This window comes from Macaca nemestrina, chromosome 3 (assembly GCF_043159975.1).
Source record: "Macaca nemestrina isolate mMacNem1 chromosome 3, mMacNem.hap1, whole genome shotgun sequence".
In the NCBI taxonomy this organism is placed as follows: Eukaryota; Metazoa; Chordata; class Mammalia; order Primates; family Cercopithecidae; genus Macaca; species Macaca nemestrina.
In genome coordinates, this window is record NC_092127.1 from 60,175,645 (window position 1) to 60,188,517 (window position 12,873).

A 12,873-nucleotide genomic window follows, 5' to 3' on the forward strand; every position below is an offset into this window, starting at 1 on the left:
AATGCATACACTCAGATTTTAAGCTGAATGCAATTAAAAAGGTCACTCTCTGACCTTCTCCCGTCTTTCTCCCCTAAAAAAAAAAAAAAGAATAAAAAAGAAAAAAAAAAGCCATAAAACAATTCTCTGACCCACCTCTCCTGAAAGTAGGTCCTAAGACCTTCATCCAAGAGGGGCCCTGCCCTTTACTTAGAGGCCAAGAAGAATCTGAATGACTAGACCTCTTAATCCATTTTATATTGCTATAAAAGAATGCCTGAGACTGGGTAATTTATAAAGAAAAGAGGTTTATTTGGCTTATAGTTCTACATACTGTACAAGCATGGCACCAACATCTGCTCGGCTTCTGGTAAGGCCTCAGGGAGTTTACAATGATGGCGGATGACAAAGAGGGAGCAAGTATATCACATGGTGAGAGAGGGAGCAAGATGAAGAAGAGGACATGCTGGGCTTTTAAGAACCAGAACTCCTGTGAACTCATTACTGTGAGGAGGGCTGTAAGCCATTCCAGAGGATCCTGTCCCATGGTGGCAGGCCAGGTTTCCATTAGCAACCAGAACAGTTTCCACTAACCCTTCACTATAATTTTGATGTATGCGTAAGTTAAACTTTGAAGAACTGGAGAAACTAGTGCCTGAGTACAAGGGTTGGAATGCCAAAACAAACCCATGAAGACCATACTCGGGTTTTCTCAGGCCCTAAAGTCTGATCGAATAATAATAGCATTCTTACACATACACCTCTTCTGTCTTAATAAATTTTCCAGGACTCTAGAGAAAGCTTTCCAGACCTCAGATCCCAGTTAAAGATTAGACATAGATCGAATGAAACACCCCTGTTTGTTGGTGCAATCTCACATCTAGCATGGAGCTTAAAATGTATGTAAGCACTAGAACAAAACTTGTAATTTGAGTTGGTCTGGTGAGTTACTCTTTCTCCTTGTAACTGGTTTCAGAAATAAACTCCCTTCTTTCCCAGTTTGTCTGCATCTTGTTATTGGACTGGGAGAACAAGCAGCCAGACCCCAATTCTGTCCAGGAACACCGTGATTCAAACATCTCCCATTAGGGCCCACCTCCAACACAGGGGATTACATTACAACATGAGATTGGGAGGGCTCAAACATCCAAACTGGATCAAGGCCTTGCTAAGTTGCCCCTAGTTTATTACCGTTACCCCTTTTGTCCAATAATACATTACATGACTGTCCATTCTTCATCAAACCCAAGTGTATGAAAAACAGATTTCCCTGTTTTGGGAGTCTTCATTTCTGACCACTCTCTTGTCATGTAAGACTTTTATTAAGTAAGTCTTATGCTTTTTTAGAAAATGAATATCCTGGCCGGGCGCGGTGGCTCAAGCCTGTAATCCCAGAACTTTGGGAGGCCGAGACGGGCGGATCACGAAGTCAGGAGATCGAGACCATCCTGGCTAACACAGTGAAACCCCATCTCTACTAAAAAAATACAAAAAACTAGCCAGGCGAGGTGGCGGGTGCCTGTAATCCCAGCTACTCGGGAGGCTGAGGCAGGAGAATGGCATAAACCCGGGAGGCGGAGCTTGCAGTGAGCTGAGATCCGGCCACTGCACTCCAGCCTGGGCGACAGAGCGAGACTCCGTCTCAAAAAAAAAAAAAAAAAGAAAAAAAGAAAATGAATATCCTCCAGCCAAGATGGATTAATCACCATTTAACAATCATCTCCCACACTCACCTCCTGTGAGTTTTTACCAGAAATATTTCATGGCCTTATAATTTCTCTTTTGAATACTGTAACCTCTTTAAAGCTGTTAATGCTTTAAGAACTGGCAGGCTCTTGGGGTAGTCAATAATACTTGCTATGGTACTCCATGTAACCCACAGGGATTAAATTATGCACCAAAATCACTGAAGATGGAAAGCTCTCTTTACTCCAAGTCCTACACTGAGAGGTGTATTATATTTGATTGTAGGAAACATTAGTCTTTCGAGTAACCAAGTAAAGTATCCCAAGTAGAAATCTAATTAGAATTTATTCATATTTTCTCCTAAAATCAGGGATGCTAGAAAAAAAATAATTTTCCCATTGCAGCTGCAGTAAATGTTCTTTTCTGGAGGCATTTACATGCATTTTTAAGAGCATATAACGAACCATCTCCCCAGCATCATGCAATTATATGTGGCAACAGACACAGAAATAGCTAGTGGAGTGGAAGTTGATGTGTTTTACAGACTGAACATTAACCAATTGTATGCAAATAAACTAAAAATTATTTTCAATTAGCGTAGCAATCTTTTATACAAAAAGGAGACCAGCATAACATGAAAAAGACTAGTTCAGCTTTAGATGTAACATGAAAGTGAAGCATAATGCAGAATCAGGACGAAGATATTATTCTAGCAACTCAGAACTAAATGTTATAATGTTATAGTCATAATCTAGTGATAAGGGATTGGTAAAACAGACTCACATTGTAGAAAGGCATATATGTTTTTCCAATCATTTTAGATAACTATAATCAAAGCTACAGACATTATCTATCAACTCCTTAATTTTAGATCTCAAACTCTAACGCAGAATCGCATGTTTTCTTAGTTCCCTCATAATTTGTGAAATTATGAATTTTCCTTTTTAAAAATCCAGCATTTCTGGACTGAAGGTTTGTGATATTCTAACATAAACAATGTATCACAATGGTTTTTATTTGATTTTCACCCTAAGCACTAGACCTTTTCAAGATAGAGACGAAAGCACATGTAAAACTAGTTTAAGTGGCCGGGCACGGTGGCTCACGCCCCTAATCCCAGCACTTTGGGAGGCCGAGGCCAGCGGATCACGAGGTCAGGAAATCGAGACCATCCTGGCGAACACGGTGAAACCCCGTCTCTACTAAAAATACAAAAAATTAGCCAAGCATGGTGGCGGGCACCTGTAGTCCCAGCTACTCGGGAGGCTGAGGCAGGAGAATGGTGTGAACCCGGGAGGCTGCGGAGCTTGCAGTGAGCTGAGATCGCGCCACTGCACTCCAGCCTGGGTGACAGAGCGAGACTCCGTCTCAAAAAATAACATAAAATAAAATAAAATAAAATAAAATAAAATAAAATAAAATAAAAATTAGTTTAAGTAATGTAGCAGCATGATTACAAAATAAATTTCAAGTTCCTGATCTTGCGTCATTAATTGCAACTTTGCTTTATGGACAATCATAGTAACAGCCAGGTGCCATTTTAAATCTGGTTTTCAGGAAGGTGCATTATTTTTTCTTCCTGTTGTTGCCTCAGAAATGGCATTAACTTGAACAGATAAAATCAGTAAAACTACCTTTGATAAGAGAAGGCACAAGCAGGCATGATAGTCACATCCATGGCATCTTAAATTTGGAGAGTCTCCAGTATTTCTATAGGATTACTGCAGGGCATTCAGGGCCTTGCTGCTTAAACACTCAAACAGTCAACAGCTGTCAGGCTGCCAACAAACTGCCTTTTTAGCAGCTGTGTCTGCCATCACTAGCTTCTTTCACACAATTGTAGTGAGCCAATGGCAAACATTATTTTCCCCTGGATTATTAACAGATCACTGTAGGGGACACATGAATGAGAAGGAATGCTCCTTTATTAGACAATTGAAGAAAGTGAGGAGAAGGAAAAATTAAAAGGTGCATTTTATTAACTACATGAGAAAATTGTCATTGATACCTACTTGAGAAACATTTAGTTCCTAATTCTGTTGCTCAGTTTTTATTACATGCTTGCACGTGGAAATCAGGTATGAATAGTCAAATACCTTTCACATGTAAGTTGCCATCCTTCCAACCACCACCAATATACACTCTGCCTTCATTGTCTCCCTTCTCTTCATTTAAAACATGAATCCAATTTCCTCCAAAACAGTGACAGCTCTTGGCATTAAGGAAGGTCAATAGGTTATGAGAGATCCCTAGGATTCCATAATAAAAATGAAAAAGAAGATAACTGGTTTATTTTCTCAATGGTATAGTTTTATCCTTCCATTTTTTCATTCTCCTTTATCTTTCTCCATTTAGTCTCTTCCATCTTGAATAGAAATGGAGTTATGTTTCATCTGTGAAGCAGGTTGATGAAGTGGAGAACATTAGACAAACTTTTACTAGCGAGACAATCAATTAAGATAAGTGTGGTTTTCCATTTTTAAGGCTTCAAAATAGTCTCGACATCCAGATTCATGTCTTGGCAACTAACTGTAACACACATGGTAAAGGCAGAAGGAAATGATTTTCAGTGGCTCACAAACTATCCTCAGGATCCCCTATGAAATATAGAAGCAGACATAATTATTCCTTGGTCTTTCCTACCATCTTCTTCTCTTTCTTCCCATTTCCAGACTATCTGTTTTACTATGCTTGTCTACAAAATTACCAACCTATCAAAGACAAACTCATTTTGCCCTCTCTCACCACTCTCATTCAACATAGTGTTGGAAGTTCTGGCTAGGGCAATCAGACAAGAGAAAGAAATCAAGGGTATTCAGTTAGGAAAAGAAGAAGTCAAATTGTCCCTCTTTGCAGATGACATGATTGTATATTTAGAAAACCCCATTGTCTCAGCCCAAAATCTCCTTAAGCTGATAAGCAACTTCAGCAAAGTCTCAGGATACAAAATTAATGTGCAAAAATCACAAGCATTCTTATACACCAGTAATAGACAAACAGAGAGCCAAATCAGGAATGAACTTCCATTCACAATTGCTTCAAAGAGAATAAAATACCTAGGAATCCAACTTACAAGGGATGTCAAGGACCTCTTCAAGGAGAACTACAAACCACTGCTCAGTGAAATCAAAGAGGACACAAACAAATGGAAGAACATACCATGCTCATGGATAGGAAGAATCAATATCGTGAAAATGGCCATACTGCCCAAGGTTATTTATAGATTCAATGCCATCCCCATCAAGCTACCAATGAGTTTCTTCACAGAATTGGAAAAAAACTGCTTTAAAGTTCATATGGAACCAAAAAAGAGCCTGCAATGCCAACACAATCCTAAGTCAAAAGAACAAAGCTGGAGGCATCACGCTACCTGACTTCAAACTATACTACAAGCCTACAGTAACCAAAACAGCATGGTACTGGTACCAAAACAGAGATATAGACCAATGGAACAGAACAGAGTCCTCAGAAATAATACCACACATCTACAGCCATCTGATCTTTGACAAACCTGAGAGGAACAAGAAATGGGGAAAGGATTCCCTATTTAATAAATGGTGCTGGGAAAATTGGCTAGCCATAAGTAGAAAGCTGAAACTGGATCCTTTCCTTACTCCTTATATGAAAATTAATTCAAGATGGATTACAGACTTAAATGTTAGACCTAATACCATAAAAACCCTAGAAGAAAACCTAGGTAGTACCATTCAGGACATAGGCATGGGCAAAGACTTCATGTCTAAAACACCAAAAGCAACGGCAGCAAAAGCAAAAATTGACAAGTGGGATCTCATTAAACTAAAGAGCTTCTGCACAGCAAAAGAAACTACCATCAGAGTGAACAGGAAACCTACAGAATGGGAGAAAATTTTTGCAATCTACTCATCTGACAAAGGGCTAATATCCAGAACCTACAAAGAACTCAAACAAATTTACAAGAAAAAAACAAACAATCCCATCAAAAAGTGGGCAAAGGATATGAACAGACATTTCTCAAAAGAAGACATTCATACAGCCAACAGACACATGAAAAAATGCTCATCATCACTGGCCATCAGAGAAATGCAAATCAAAACCACAATGACATACCATCTCACACCAGTTAGAATGGCAATCATTAAAAAGTCAGGAAACAACAGGTGCTGGAGAGGATGTGGAGAAATAGGAACACTTTTACACTGTTGGTGGGATTGTAAACTAGTTCAACCATTATGGAAAACAGTATGGCGATTCCTCAAGGATCTAGAACTAGATGTACCATAAGACCCAGCCATCCCATTACTGGGGATATACCCAAAGGATTATAAATCATGCTGCTATAAAGACACATGCACACGTATGTTTATTGCGGCACTATTCACAATAGCAAAGACTTGGAATCAACCCAAATGTCCATCAGTGACAGACTGGATTAAGAAAATGTGGCACATATACACCATGGAATACTATGCAGCCATCAAAAAGGATGAGTTTGTGTCCTTTGTAGGGACATGGATGCAGCTGGAAACCATCATTCTTAGCAAACTATCACAAGAACAGAAAACCAAACACCGCATGTTCTCACTCATAGGTGGGAACTGAACAATGACATCACCTGGACTCGGGAAGGGGAACATCACACACCGGGGCCTATCATGGGGAGGGGGGAGGGGGGAGGGATTGCGTTGGGAGTTATACCTGATGTAAATGACGAGTTGATGGGTGCTGACGAGTTGATGGGTGCAGCACAGCAACATGGCACAAGTATACATATGTAACAAACCTGCACGTTATGCACATGTACCCTAGAACTTAAAGTGTAATAATAATAATAAATAAATAAAATAAAATAAAATAAAATAAAAAAGTACCCATACTTCAGTATTAACTGTCTCTCCTTCTGGTGACTAATCAAAATTTAGACACTGAGGTTGTTCTCAGCTGACATTAAGTTGAGATCTAAAGTGTTGTTGTTAATGTCAGCCAGAGGGAGCTATCACAGGCTTGTTCTAGAAGGTGGAGACAGAGGAGCACACAGACTGGACTATCTGAGCAAGACTAAGTCTGCATCAAAGATCTTAAAGAGTTAGGAGAGCATTTTGTTATGCTTCTTGAAATCAGAGTTATAATCAAATTCTTTTCTGCATCACATGGAAACAAGTGCCTAAACAGGTGGCATAAGAGACATTGTCATTTTTTTGTTAAGATAGGCAAGTGGCAAGAGAGATTATTTTGGTGGAAATAATCAGCCTAAGAATACCCAAGGGTGCTTACGGTATATATAAATGAAATATTGGCACAGAACTTAGACTATAGCAGAAAATAAAAACCAGGTAAATCATACCAGAGGGAACAGTCAGAACAAAAGTTACAGCAAAATATTTTCTAACATCTGCAGTCAAGTGCTCTGCTGGAATATGTGAAAGATGGATTCCCTCTGGTAGCAAATGAGAAATTCAGTGGATGTATTTACAATGTTCTGTATTTATTCATTGGAACATATGGCTCAATGAATTATTCTACATGATAAATCTCCACTGAGGCAGCGTGCTAACCATTCAGGCCCCAAACCTTCTGACAGTGGCAAAACCTCCTGCCAAGTGGTGTCATTCAGAAGAACAGAGGGTAAGAGAAAATAAATTGCATGCAGCATTGGTTATTTGAGAGTGCTCCTGTGATCTGTATAAGGCGAGGGGACACGATGTGCCTCACTTCATGTGAGACTTCTTCGTAGGGGTGGAGGGGCATTTAACTTTTTTTTTTTTTTCCTAATCAGTGATTGCTTGGAAAGCACATAGTGTTTAGTAGGCAGACTCTAGTTTCCAGACATATCTCAATCTGTTTCCATCTATCTGGATTTGGAGCAATCTGGACCTCTTCCAACATTCTCTTGGCTCTGTGGCCCATTTATCCTGAGCTGTGTTAATGAACAAGATGTGCTGATTTACACAAGAGACTCACTTCTTCACTGAGGAGGTTCTTACGGCTGACTCGCTATACCTGACCGTGAAGATGATGCTCTCTACTGAATTACATCAGCACAAGGAATTTACAGAAACTGGATGTGGCTGTGAGAAAAAACAAAGCAGACACAGTTTTGCTGGGACAACAGTGGTCGTCAGGTATTCTCAGAGTCAAACACCAAATTTTAGATAACTAATGTCTTTATAGTTTTGTCATTTGTAAAGGAGTTCTCATTTACTCCTTACCACAACCATATGAGATAAATAGTATCACTGTGCCTGTTTCACAGCTCAGAGCCAGACGGTTAAGTGCCTGTCTTAAGCAGGAGCTTCACTTAAGTCCTGTTTCTATGTCTTAAATTACATTTTACATATATATAGTGGACACTTGAATATGAAGGAATTAAAGTGCTGTGTATATTTTCAATGCTTGAAAAGCTACTGCTAGATATATGGGCTTCCCAAAAGTTACCATCAGAATGATTGTGGAAAAACTGGAAAATTATACATTTATATCTAATGATTGACTACTGAGTTCATTTGCAAGGGGGAAATTTCAAAAATTCCACCTTTGCATATAAACAAACAAAAAAAACGAGTAGCAAGTTGCCTATCTGTGATTATATTTGCAAAACTGTGTTCTACCATTAGAAAACTTACGTACATATAAAAACACTATCATTTTGAAAGTCATGGTATCTTTTTTAAAAAAGCAAATGTGATTTTTTTAATTAACAAAATTTAATTTTAAAAAATGATTAGATTCCCAGGAAATGTAAATTCTGCCTAGGCAAAGTCAAAGTAGCTAGGAATGTCTGGTAATGAGGCCTGAGCAATAATCTGGCAACAACAAACACAAAACTCTGATCCAAAATAAAGCACAATCTATCACACCCTCCAAACTATGTTCTCTTAACTAATACTATCAGGGATCACAATTAGCCAGATAATTATCATTTCACTATACTAGCCTTGACCCTGCAGATTCTAGCTTAACCAATACATCACATAGCTGATTCTGAGAACACGTATATGTAGATGTGTGTTACAATGTGTGATCATAGTGAATGCAATCTGTAATCTTTGGGGCAAATGGTCACAGGCATTACATTGCTTACTACACACCTTTAAAACAATCTGTACTTCAATGCAACATTCTGTTGACAAAAGCAATAAAGAGGACCAATGAAGACTTGTTCCAGCTGAGTACAGAATTGTTCTGATGACCTCAACCAATTTACAAAATATATCGATTCATAAAGTTTAGTTATAGAGCTCAACTGGAATGATCTATTTATTAAAATCATCCTGAAAATACAATCTAAATGTGGGAACATAGGGAATTATCAAAATAAATTAAAGTAGCTATAGATAGATTAATACAATGAAATTGTATTTTTATTTTTTTACTTTTATTTTACTTTAAGTTCTGGGACACAAGTGCAGAATGTACAGGTTTGTTACATAGGTGTACATATGTCATGGTGGTTTGCTGCACCTATCAACCCGTTATATAGGTTTAAGCCCCACATGCATTAGGTATTTGTCCTAATGCTCTCCCTCCCCTCGACCCTCAGCCCACAACTGGCCTGGTGTGTGTTGTTCCCCTCCTTGTGTCCATGTGTTCTCATTGTTCAACACCCACTTATGAGTGAGAACATGTGGTGTTTGGATTCCTGTTCCCGTGTTAGTTTGCTGAGGGTAGCTTCCAGCTTCATCCACTTCCCTGAAAAAGAACATGATCTCATTCCTTTTCATGATTACATAGTGTAACATGGTATATATATATACCACGTTTTCTTTATCCAGTGTGTCATTGATGGGCATTTTGGTTGATTCCATGTCTTTGCTATTGTAAATAGTGCTGCAGTGAACATACATGTGCATGTTTCTTTATAGTAGAATGATTTATATTTCTTTGGGTATATACCTGGTAATGGGATTGCTGGGTCAAATGGTATTTCTGGTTCTAGATCCTTGAGGAATCACCACACTGTCTTCCACAGTGGTTGAACTAATTTACATTCCCACCAGTGTAAAAGTGTCCCTATTTCTCTATAGACTCGCCAGCATCTATTGTTTCTTGACTTTTTAATAATCGTCATTCTGATTGGCATGAGATAGTATCTAATAATGGTTTTGATTTGAATTTCTCTAATGATAAGTGATGTCGAGCTTTTATTCATATTTTCTGGCCACATAAATGTCTTCTGAGAAGTGTCTGGTCTGATCATATCCTTTGACCACTTTTTGATGGGGTTGTCTTTTTCTTGTAAATTTATTTAAGTTCCTTGTAATTCTGGATATTAGACCATTGTCAGATGGGTATATTGCAAAAATTTTCTCCCACTCTGAAGGGTGCCTATTCACTCTGATAATAGTTTCTGTTTCTGTGTAGAAGCTCTTTAGTTTAATTAGATACCATTTGTCCATTTCAGCTTTGCTGCAATTGATTTTGGCGTTTTCATCATGAAGTTTTTGCATATGCCTATGTCCTGAATGTGTATTGCCTAGGTTTTCTTCTAGGGTTCTTATAATTTTGGGTTTTACATTGAAGTGTTTAATCCATCTTAATTTTTGTATAAGGTGTAAGAAAGGGGTCTAGTTTCAGTTTTCTGCATATGGCTAGCCAGTTTTCCCAGGATCATTTATTAAATAGGGAATCCTCTCCCCATTGCTTCTTTTTGTCAGGTGTGTCAAAGATCAGATGGTTGTAGATGTGTGGTGTGGTTTCTGAGGTCTCTGTTCTGTTCCATTGGTCTATATGTCTGTTTTGGTATCAGTACCATGCTGTTTTTGTTAATCTAGCCTTGTTGTATAGTTTGAAGTCAGGTAGCATGATGTCTCCAATTTTGTTCTTTTTGCTTAGGATTATCTTGGCTATACGCACTCTTGTTTGACTCCATATGAAATTTAAAATAGTTTTCTCTAATTCTGTGCAGAAAATCAATGGTAGTTTGATGGGAATAGCATTGATTCTATAAATTACTTTGGGCAGTTGGCCATTTTCATAATATTGATTCTTCCTATCTATGAGGATGGAATGTTTTTCCATTTGTTTGTGCCCTCTCTCATTTCCTTGAGCGGTAGTTTGTAGTTCTCTTTGAAGAAGTCCTTCACATCCCTTGTTAGTTGTATTTTTAGGTATTTTATTCTCTTTTGTAGCAATTGTGAATGAGAGTTCATTCATGATTTGGCTCTCTGCTTGTCTATTGTTGGTGTATAGGAATGCTTGTGATTTTTCCACATTGATTTTGTATCCTGAGACTTTGCTGAAGTTGCTTATCAACTTAAGGAGTTTTGGGGCTCAGACGATGGGGTTTTCTAAATATACAATCATGTCATCTGCAAACAGACAATTTGACTTTCTCTCTTCTTATTTGAATACACTTTATTTATTTCTCTTGTCTGACTGCTCTGGCCAGAACTTCCAGTACTATGTTGTATAGGAGTGGTGAGAGAGGGCATCATTGTCTTGTGCCGATTTTCAAAGGGAATGCTTCCAGCTTTTTCCCACTCAGTATAATATTGACTGTGGGTTTGTCATAAATGCCTCTTACCATTTTGAGATATGTTTTATCAATACCTAGCTTATTGAGAGTTTTTACCATGAAGGGATGTTGAGTTTTATTGAAGGCCTTTTCTGCATCTATTGAGATAATCATGTGGTTTTTGTCATTGGTTCTGTTTATGTGATAGATTACATTTATTGATTTGTGTATGTTGAACCAGTCTTGCAGTCCAGGGATGAAGCTGGCTTGATAGTGGTGGATACATTTTTCAATGTGCTGCTAGCTTTAGTTTGCCAGTATTCTATTGAGGATTTTCTCATTGATGCTCATCAGGAACAATGGCCTGAAATTTTCTTTTTTGTGTTTGTCTCTGCTAGGTTTTGATATCAGGATGATGCTGACCTCATAAAATGAGTTAGGGAGGAGTTCCTCCTTTTCAGTTTTTTGAAATAGTTTCAGAAGGAATGGTACCAACTCCTTTTTGTACCTCTGGTAGAATTCGGCTGTGAATCCATCTGGTCCTGGGCTTTTTTTGGTTGGTCGGCTATTAATTGCTGCCCCAATTTCAGAACTCGTTATTGGTCTATTCAGGGATTCGACTTCTTCCTGGTTTAGTCTTGGGAGGGTATATGTGTCCAGGTATCCATTTCTTCTAGTTTCTAGTTTATTTGCATAGGGGTGTTTTAAGTATTCTCTGATGATAGTTTGTATTTCTGTGGGGTCAGTGGTGATATCCCCTTTATCATTTGTGTCTATTTGATTCCCTTCTCTTTTCTTCTTTATTAGTCTAGCTAGCTGTCTATCTGTTTTGTTAATTTTTTCAAAAAAAAAAACAGCTCCTGGATTAATTGGATTTTTGAAATTTGTGTGTGTGTGTGTCTATCTCCTTCAGTTCTGCTCTGATCTTAATTATTTCTTGTCTTCTGCTAGCTTTTGGATTTTTTTTTTTTTTTTTTTTTTTTTTTTTTTCTCTTGCTTCATAGTTCTTTTCATTGTGATGTTAGGTTGCCAATTTGAGATCATTCTAGCTTTCTGATGTGGGCACTCAGTTCTATAAATTTCCCTCCTAACATTGCTTTAGCTATATCCCAAAGATTCTGGTACATTGTCTCTTTGTTCTCATTGGTTTCAAAGAACTTATTTATTTCTGCCTTAATTTCATTATTTACCCAGGAGTCATTATTTACCCAGGTTGTTCAATTTCCATGTAGTTGTGTGGTTTTGAGTGAATTTCTTAATCCTGAGTTCTAATTTGATGGCACTCTGGTCTCAGAGACAGTTTGTTATGATTTCAGTTCTTTTGCATTTGCTGAGGAGTGTTTTACTTCCAATTATGTGGTCAATTTTAGAATAAGTGCCATGTGGCACTGAGAAGAATGTATATTCTGTTGATTTTGGGGGGAGAGTTCTTTAGATGTCTATTAGGTCCACTTGATCCAGAGCTGAGTTCAAGTCCTGAATCTCCTTCTTGATTTTCTGTCTCGTTGACCTGTCTAATATTGACAGTGGAGTGCTAAAGTCTCCCACTATTATTGTGTGGGAGTCTAAGTCTCTTTATAGGTCTCTAAGAACTTGCTTTATGAATCTGGCTGCTCCTGTATTGTGTGTATATATATTTAGGATAGTTATCTCTTCTTGTTGCATTGATCCCATTACCACTATGCAATGCCCTTCTTTGTCTTTTCTGATCTTTGTTGGTTTAAAGCCTGTTTTGTTAGAGATAAGGATTGCAACCCCTGCTTTTTTTTTTTTTT